Source organism: Balaenoptera acutorostrata, chromosome 4 (genome assembly GCF_949987535.1).
Source record: "Balaenoptera acutorostrata chromosome 4, mBalAcu1.1, whole genome shotgun sequence".
Lineage (NCBI taxonomy): Eukaryota > Metazoa > Chordata > Mammalia > Artiodactyla > Balaenopteridae > Balaenoptera > Balaenoptera acutorostrata.
The window spans coordinates 90,481,058-90,490,787 of NC_080067.1; the positions used below are offsets into that span (position 1 = coordinate 90,481,058).

The following is a 9,730-nucleotide window of genomic DNA, read 5'->3' on the forward strand; positions in this document are numbered from 1 at the left end:
TTAGAGGGAATTTTATTCCACCTCTTTAAGAGTATCCAAAAGGAAAGAGGGAACTATTTTTCGTTGAACAAAAATTTTAGAAGCCCTTTTTTTCCCCAGCAGAAAACTCCAAAACAGCTTTGTCTCAGAACGTTAAACTTGGCATGGATCGGAAATGTGAGTTTTGCTTTGTTTGAGGAAATTTGTTTTTGAAACAACAATGTTATAAATATTTTTAAATTGCCTGCTGAGCATGCGCTGTGTCTGACTTTATTCATAGTTTTAAACACACACCAAAGTGCAGTCTTCTGAATGGCCACAGGTAAGGCTGTTGATTTGTAGGATCTTTCTCAGAGCCACCTTCAGTGAGTCTACTCAGTTTTCCAGAAGGGAAAAGGGCGAGAGCTGAGTTTAAACCTGGATTCCCTTCTAAAAACCATAGAGCAAAAGTAGATTCCCCCATTAAGGCTTGCACATTGTACTTAGGGTAAGTACTATTCAACTTTCCTTTCTTATGGGAGTCGCCTGCCTTAACTTTTCGGCTTACTACTAGAAGAGTAAAATAAGAAAAAAATTGAACTCAATGAGGTATTTGACTGAAGTACAAAATTTGCAGATTTTTAAGGGCATTTATTGTGCATAAATTTGGGGATCCGAGAATTTGCCAGTGAAAAGATAGCAGCTCTGTGCTTACAAAGCAAAGATGTGCTAGTCTGAACATGCCTGATCTCATCTGGAATCGAAAGCTAAATCTAGGTGGGCCTGTAATAATACCAGAAAAAGAACACATGTATCTTTTGTGCAACCTTTTTTTTTTTTTTTTTTAAAACCAGGCTTCCAAAGGGAATGACAAAGAAGTAGGTTCTCCTCTTGCTGAATAAGTAGTCATACTTTGCTCCAGGAGATATATATTTCCAGTTGTTTTGGGTTGTTTTGTTTCATTTTGTTGTTGTCATCCCTGTGGAAGTATATCCTTTCCTGTCAGTGACTGTTAACACTTTACATTTTTCAGACTGCTTTATCTCCATTAACTCCATTTGATGTTTCCTCACTTGGTTACCTTTTTCAAGTCTGCAATGACCCTCTCAGGCTTTGCAATTCTTATCGATTCTTACCAGAATATATTTATTCATTAGGTGTTTGTTATAGTTATGGTGGAGATAATCTCATTTTTCAGGCCTTTATAATTATCCAAACAGATATCATTTTGAGGTGAAATTTCTCATAGCTTTTCTTGACTCAGAACTGAACTTGTCTTGCAGAGGCTTGAAGAAAAGCCAACTAGCCGTTTTTTGAGAACTAAATATTCTAAGAAATGCAAATGAAATTTTTTTACAAAATACATATTGTGCATCTATGCAATGCTTTTCTAATTTTTTTTTCTTTCTATGATTTAAAGTAGAACTTGAAAATTAAATGTTATTTTAAAAAAAGAAAAAAACCTGCCAGGTTAATGGTGATACTTTAAATGCCCAATTTAAAATTATTCAAAGTTTTTATTTCTATGCAACATATCACCTTTCAATGTCAGTCAGTAATACTTTGTGCAAATATACATATATATATACACATACACACACATATAGAGACACAGCTTCACTTTACATTTATATTAATTCTATTTTTACATGAAAGAGGATTAGCCTTAATGCAAATTTTTATTAATTTATTATATTTTATTATTTTCTGTAATTTAAAAATCCAATTAACTATTGCCTCCCTCTGATTATTTAATATATGTATATACTTATTAATGTCTTTTTGTATTCTAATAATTTATCTCAACTTATAAAGTATTTTTATAAGTCTTACATACTCCTGAATTTTATGCAGCTGTATTAACATTCAGGTTTATTCCGATACGATTTGCTTTGTTCTGTATCTGTTACTGTGTTAAACAAGTTTTTTTACTTTCCCAATCTAGAAAGGCTATGGCTATTTTTTCTGTACATTATTTCTATATGTCTTCAGTATTCTGAAGAAGAAAACTTTTTAACCTCATGGTCCCCTGGAAAGCTTTCAAACAAGTAGAAGTAATCTTTACCTTGCTACTCCTATGTCTAGTCTGTTTGCTCTCACTGTACCATGCCCCGCCATCAGCAACCCTGAAAACACAACAGTAATAAACATGATATGATAACTTTTCTGATCATAGAACCAGGAAATACCAAAGAAAATTGTGGCATATGTAGGAAAATGCCAAGTGCTTCTCCAGTAAGCTCAGCTGTTTTTGTACTTTTTTTCCTCTCCTGCATTTTGTTTGTGACTTTTTTGGCTTGCTGAAGCATAGCCCCATAATCTGATGAAGGCACAGCAAATTCCCAATGCCACAACAACGCTGTGCAGCTGGGGAGAGCCCAGAAGAGCTGATCCTGGGTGGCTGCAGACTTCCCGAGCAATGATGTAAGGCGAGAGGAGTAAGTAGGCTACTCTTCCCTTTGCTTCTTACCTGGGCTGCCAACTGGTCAGGTAGAGCGATTTTTTTCTGTTGCTTTCCCTTCAGCTATTTGGGGCTTTTCCTTCAATTACCAATGGATTTCTACCTTTTTCCAGGGATGATTTATCCAGCAAAGCATCCCATTTTTCTTTCATGTTGAAACATGGAAAGCTTTGGAGATTGGGAAGGGCAAAGGAAAGGGGCTCAGGGTAACTGGGAAATATTCAAAATGGCATCAGACTCCAAGCTGTTTGGGGGTCTGTAACTTTTCCGTTCTCCCCAGAGCCTCTAAGAGGTTGAAAGTAGTGAATGGGATAACTATAGGGTACAAACTGTGATCTAACTGATTCAGTAGATGGAGCTCTTCCCCCTAAGTCTGTATTTAAATTAACGTCCCACTCTGGTTTGTGGGGCTCTCTGTTTCAAGGTGTGTCATACCACACATATAAACTCAAGGGCCTAGATTGCTAAGAAAGCGATTTCCTGACACTTTTCAAAAAAGATGCAGCACTCCGCTTTGAAACACAAAACAGCACAGGGGAGAAGGACGGATGGGGTGGGAAATGAAGTTTACATATTTAAATTTCTCCCTATGTTTGTTGATATTCTCAAGTGTGAAGTTAACTCCTAACACTATAGGCGTGATTATTACTGTAAATGTAGAAAGATGTATGGAACATACAGGATTTGGGCTGTGTTTGTTGCAAATCTTCCAGGCTATCTGAACTGTGCAGATCTCCTCTCATTTGATTCTGCAAAGGAATTTTAATACTGTAATGCAATTGTTTCATCCAATTAGTCTAGAGAACCTGGCTGAAATGTGACAAATTCTGAATTGTGACAGTGCAGAGGAGGGCAAAGCAGCTGTGTTAGGAAGGTGCCTTTATGGAAGCCAAAATATTTTCAGCAATAACTGAAAATAGATCTCCAGTATCTGCTTTAATATGGAAAGAACTACTTGTTTATTTCCGTTTAAATTAATTGAAATGAATAATTGTCATAAAATTTGCGTCAGTGTTATAGTATTCTCAGTACCAATAGGATAAAGTTCAATCATGTCCTTGCCTGGTACCAGAAGAGAATATATAGATATTCTGTAGTAAATTATCTTTCTTAGTGGAATGTCTTCTCCCAGATTGGAGATATTACTGAATATCTCTTGTTAAATCTTGATAAGATCATTTGGCCAAAGTAGAACTGGGCTTGGCTTTAGTACCAAAAGAAATAGCATTTTTAAGGGACTTGGATTTCCTTTGCATACCACGTGTCTGAGTCCAATACAGTCCAGAAAAACAGAGAGGATGAGATGAAATTATTCCTAAGCAGCCGCTGTAGGCCAAACACTGAAACAGTGCCAACCTGGACCAATCAGGCCAGCTTCTCAGAAGATGCATGCTTTTGTCGAACACTTACATGAAGAGAAAGAGGGAGGAAGCCCTTGAAATTGCATTCGTATGAATGATTCTTCACTAATTTCAATAAAGTCCATGGCAATAGATGCAATGATTTTTATTTTTTTGTAAAGAAGAAAATGTCAGTTTTCTTGTCCAGCTAAGGATCTCTGAATGCTGTATTCTGACATCTTTTGAACAAAACTATCCTTTTGAATTTAAGCAAGTGAAAAACTTCTCACAGAGAGCAAAGAGTAAAACTGATGGAAACTCAAAATCAATTCCAAACCCATTTCTGGCATGATGAGAATAACATTTGTGCTGTGTTTAAAGCAGTTTAAAACAAGAAAATGATAAAATGATCAATATACTTAAAGCCAAAAATAACCAGGAGAGAACGATCTGTAATCCATTCCTAGACCTGAAACCCTACACTTTTGATTGAACATGAAAATAAACGAATATATCTTTTATAAGGTGGCATTGTAAGCCTTATAATATAAAGAAATGATGAGATGCCAAGCTTTCAACTCTATTTAAGCTATGTTTTCAGAGTTTAGCCAAACAAAAATTTCTAGACTTAAGCTATTGTAGATTTATTTATTTGTACATACCCTGACCATAGAAAGAGCAAAAGTTGAGGAATATATAGAATGCCACAATGGACTACATTGCCACTTCACAGTCTATGTACGTTCTTTATTTGAAAAAAAAAAAAAAAAAAGGTTAAAGCTACAGCAAAAAGAATATTTTTTTAAATTTATTTATTTTAATTTTAATTTTTGGCTATGTTGGGTCTTCGTTGCTGCACGCGGGCTTTCTCTAGTTGCAGCGAGCGGGGGCTACTCTTCGTTGTGGTGCACGGGCTTCTTATTGCAGTGGCTTCTCTTGTTGCGGAGCACAGGCTCTAGGCACGTGGGCTTCAGTAGTTGTGGTGCATGGGCTTCAGTAGTTTTGGCGCACGGGCTTCAGTAGTTGTGGCGTGCAGGCTGTAGAGTGCAGGCTTAGTAGTTGTGGCTCACGGGCTTAGTTGCTCCACGGCATGTGGGATCTTCCCGGACCAGGGCTTGAACCCATGTCCCCTGCATTGGCAGGCGGATTCTTAACCACTGTGCCACCAGGGAAACCCAAAAAGAATATTTTAGACTATACCTGAAAGTGAATTAGTCACTGTGGAACAGACTTGAATATTTCTTTAAAAATACCTTGACTCTTGACTAATTTATTAAATTCAACACACACATAAATATAAATCACGCATATTTTATCCTTATTGCTTTACTAGATTGAAAGACTAAGTTGACATCAATACATTTTGAACCTATGGATTCAAGGTCAGTGAAATGCCACTGTCCAAGTTTACAAAAACCTCTCTAGACTTAAGATTTTGCCCCAATGAACGACTTTCTACCAACCTTTCCAGAGTCATTCGACTGGCTAGTTATTTATTGATCAGATAAAATAAAATTGTCCTTCTGGATGAAGAAATCCTGGCTGAAAAATTAAAATGACAACAAATTGCATAAGCACATTTAATTTCGTTGACCTAAGGTGCAGTAGGAATGATGATAATTCTAATGAGCACTGTGACGAATGTAACTACAAAGAAGCATGTGTGATTACATCAGGAAGAGTGACCTCAGTGGGCAAGGTCAGAAGGGTGAGACACAGGAGCCATGACAGAGTGGAGGCTAATGATGAAAGTTATTGGAGATGCTTAAAGCTCGTAGCTGGCTGCGAAACTAACAGATACCAAAAAAAAAGAGTCCATGAATTTTAAAAGTAGATAGAAAGGCAATACTTTTCCTTATAGGATATAATCAAGTGTAGAATTCACTTTTGCAGAGAATTACAACAACCTCCTAAGCTTTGGCTGTCCAGTGTGGTAATAGTTGTAAAGAGCTGTTATGCTCATCTGCTTAAAGATTCATATAAGTGTAATTGTTATAGCAACTTGTTATGCTATTGTTTGAAGTTGAAAAGCTCTGCTTTAAGTGTCGACAAAACAAATGTCAGCATCACAGAATCATAATCATGGCATCTTAGAGCTTGAAGGAGCCTTAGATAGCTCAATAAGGGTGAGTGGGTTACCAAACTCTCCAGAAAGGAATACTGAATATCTGGTGCAGGACCATGTAGAATTTTTAACAATATGTATTTTATATATTGTGACTTGCATTTGGAAAACACTATTTAATATAAAAGCTTAAAAAACAGAGAAACTAAAGCTCCACAAATTCATCTTGACTAGTGGTGCTATACATTGGATTCTGTGAACCAGGGGTTCTAAATAGAGAAGAGTGGAAATTTTTCAGTAAAGCACAAAATTTTATTTTCACCAAAGGGACAGGGTGTTTAACAGAAGAAGAAATGCTATTTGGGCTTACACCATGCTAATAGGAAAATGTAAATGGAAAAATGATAAAACTTTCTCAAGATGAGAAAGGCAAATTGTACGAGATCTCAAGTTTTCTAGCTTCTACTCTACACCACAAGACTGACCCCTAAAACAAATTTTATAAAAATAAAAAGTGGATGATATTCCAGAAGTAATTGAGGAAGAAAGCAAAGTAGCCAGGCCCTTAGCGTTCCTATTTCTATACCAATAACCCTACCTTACATGGGGTAGGGGGCAAATATGTGTGGTAAGGATAAGGCATTCTGGGGAATGAAAGAAAATGCACCCACATTGGCACTCCGTGGACACTCTCTGCTGTTAACGTTGCTTCCCTCATGCAACCCTCATATCCCCTCCAAGGTAACCTTGTATCTCATTTCTCTTCTTCCCGCTATCCCCACCAAAAGAAAAAGAAAAAGAAAGAAAGCAAAAAGAAAAGAAAAAAATTTTTTGAGAAATTGTAGTCAGAAAATCCTTTAGAAAGAAGTCCTTCTCCTTAGAAATCTTCCTGTACAAATCAATGTATCTAACTGTTGTATCAAAATGTGAGTTCTAATCAGAGGGTACTGAGTTAATAAGTTTAAACACATTTGAACTGGGCTCCTCCTTGTCTCCTAAGCGCACACTACATTTCCACACCCCTGTTCTTTTCACCTGGTGCTCCCAAGTAGAGACAAATTCTGCCTTCTCTATTTCTACAATACTCTATCTTTTAATGGCTTTTGTCATATTCTCTCTTATAGATTAGCCATTTGTATGTTTATTCGTAATGTAAGGAACAGGTCTATGTAATCTGAGGCAATGCCCTTAATTTCACTGGGCCTCAATTTCCACATCTATAAGTAGGAAAATGATAACTACCTTGCTGGGATATTGTAAGAATTCCTGAAATGGAGTATGTAGAGTGCTTAGTACCATGACTAGTGCATGATCATTGCTCAGTATCATTGTTGTTGTTACTACTACTACTATTATTAATATTCCCTTTCCCCTCGTTCTTCCCCAACAGTATTCTTTTCGAGCTCATAGATTGATCTTATTGAGTTCAAAATCTCTTCAAGCAACAAACACAATGACTTTTACATAATAGGAGCTGAATAAAAATATATTGAATCTTTTTGTGCAAGTCCATAGGCCCCATTACTTCCTTACAAAGATCCTTCAGTTCTTTCCTGGAAGTTTAGGATAGTCAGCCCTGGCCAACCTATGGACGCCATAAACGATATCAGTATTGCTCACTGTAGACTGTCGGTGCCGCCTTCCCTTTCAGGTTCCACACAGGCCCCCCATCACATAGGACTGCTCTTTGCAGCATCCCCGGAAGTGTCAGCTTATAGTTCTGGTTCCTGTGATTAATGAGCTGGTTATACCTCTGTCGGCAGCCTGAACTAGAAACTTTCACTTTGGAGAGCAGGTCAAGATATCGAATTTAATTTTAGTTGCATCTGTTATAAGCCAATTGTGTATTCGTTACATTTATAAATTCCCTCTCCAGCCATATATTTTCATGGCTGTTGAGAGCTCCTGAATCTGTGTTGAATGTCCTTAGATTTTACTTTGGGGACCAGAAAATGAGGCAGTGAGACATTTTTGAGAGCTAGCTGTCATCTTTGGCATTTCTTTCTTTTAGTGTCTAAGCTGGTCTGTTTGAAGAAGGGAGCAAGTATATAATTTTTTATCTAACTTGAATGTGGTATGGTAATTCTGTATCAGTGAGGTCTAGGGTCAATGCAGTTCATCTACACATTTCTGTTTTCCTGGCATGCAACCCCATTCTGTGGAAATGAGAAACTTCTAAAAACTGGAAATGATAAAAGAACTTGAGGCATGTCAGGGTAGAGATATAACATTAAATACTTCAAGTCAGCTGTAGGCGGGATGGCATACAAGGTGGACTCGAGGTATATATGGGTCTTACTGGTTCTTCAGGGTTACAGTGAATAGTGAGCAAATAAAAGCGGGCAAATCACATGGCCATAGCTGAGGAGAAGCTGACCGTAGGGTGTGCTTAAATCAGGAAGTATGCTGCATCTTAATCAGCCAGAAGTTCCATTTATTTGAAAGCGAGCTGGTATTTGTGAGGGGAACAAGGTCACATTTAGTAGAACTGGTAATTCAATAAAGGGTTCTGACTTTGCCAGAGTAATAGTGTTGGCATCAAGAGAAGAAAGTTTTGCAGATTTCTCTGTGTGCACTTGCCATTACTGGTGTTCCTGGTGGGTGGCTGAATCATCCTGATGGCATTCAACAGGAACCAGCTGCTGAGAATATTAAAATGCAAGCATTTATTCCTCTAGAGAGACAGTAGCATCTGCAAAGTTTCCCTATCTTGATAGTACAGATAATCCCAGGGAGCATACTCTAGTAGTTTTAACTCTCTATTCATTTATACATTTTCTTTTATCATTATCGTCAGTATCTCAAGTTCTAACAGGAGAGAAGAATGCCGGAATCCACACCAGGTTGTAGAGACAGATAGGAAGCACTTAGCCAAGGACATGGGATTGCCTCTTGCGCTTTACCTTGAATTCTGATTCTCAAGAGGAGAAACTGGCATTTTTCTCCCTTGGCTTGCCTGCACAGCAAAGGGCCACCATACTTTTAGTCTTCAGAGCTCCACCACCAGCAGGAAGAGAAGGCCTTGAACTTCCTCACCCTCAATACAGACTTCTTTGGAGCTTTCCTTTTTACTTGTAAAACTTGTGAATTGTCGCTTTCCTTGTGTGATTTGTTGTTGTCTTGTTTTGTTGAGCTAGCATCAACAGTTGGGGGAAAGGGAGGTACAGAAAGGAGGTTTGGACTCCGTAATCTACTAGGTCTTTTCCATCTCTAATATTTATGAATAATGTATTGAACTGATGGAAAAAAATGTTGAATATGTTCGTTATGACTTATATTCACCGGTGTGTTGCCTAGAATATAAACGAGCAAAGCAGTTGCAGCATAACTAGTTCCTTACAATAAAGGTGCTGGTACGACAGAGCTCTGTATCCTTTCCTATTCTACTGTGTGTTGTCCCCAGACACACACTCTACGTGTCTGAGTGACAACTGCAGACTGGGTACCGGATGGGACGACAGCCAGCCCAAGTTCTGTAGGGAACCGGCACGTTCCTCGTAGAGTCTGGGTCCTAAACAGCAGCAGCTTTCTTGAAGGTCCTGACTGAGCAGTCTTCTTCAAGAGAAAGAAATCACTGAAGCCAGTTTCACATCACAGGTGCTGCTCAGGTGCTGTTATGCTGCAGGGATTACAGTTCTCATCATCAGGAAAGAAACTTACTTTGTCCCTTCATTTAAAAAAAATCGGTATGGATAACTAATTTCTTGGCAACATTAGGTTCTAATATGAAGGAGTAAGAGTGGCAGATATTTCAGAATTAACTGTTATTTATCTTCAAAATTTATTATGTTTTTCTCTACCAGTTTTCTTTCACAATTGTGTTTTGTTTAGGACATATTAAAATAAAATTGTATTTCCTAGGTATTTACCAGATAACATTGGGAAATAGTAGCATGACAAGAGGCA

At 37.7% G+C, this 9,730-nt stretch overlaps 1 protein-coding gene across 4 annotated transcripts in view; it reads left to right on the top strand.

The window, feature by feature from the left end:
- ZBTB20 (zinc finger and BTB domain containing 20) overlaps window positions 1-9,730 on the top strand; it is an 808,814-nt gene that overhangs the window by 675,704 nt on the left and 123,380 nt on the right. Inside the window, exon 1 of one of the 4 annotated variants that reach the window (XM_057544983.1) lies at window positions 378-466. The exons of the other annotated variants lie outside the window; for them this stretch is intronic. The gene's annotated coding sequence lies outside the window, so the exon portion shown is untranslated. Of the gene's footprint in view, window positions 1-377; window positions 467-9,730 lie in introns of those variants that run through there. 4 annotated transcript variants of the gene reach the window in all.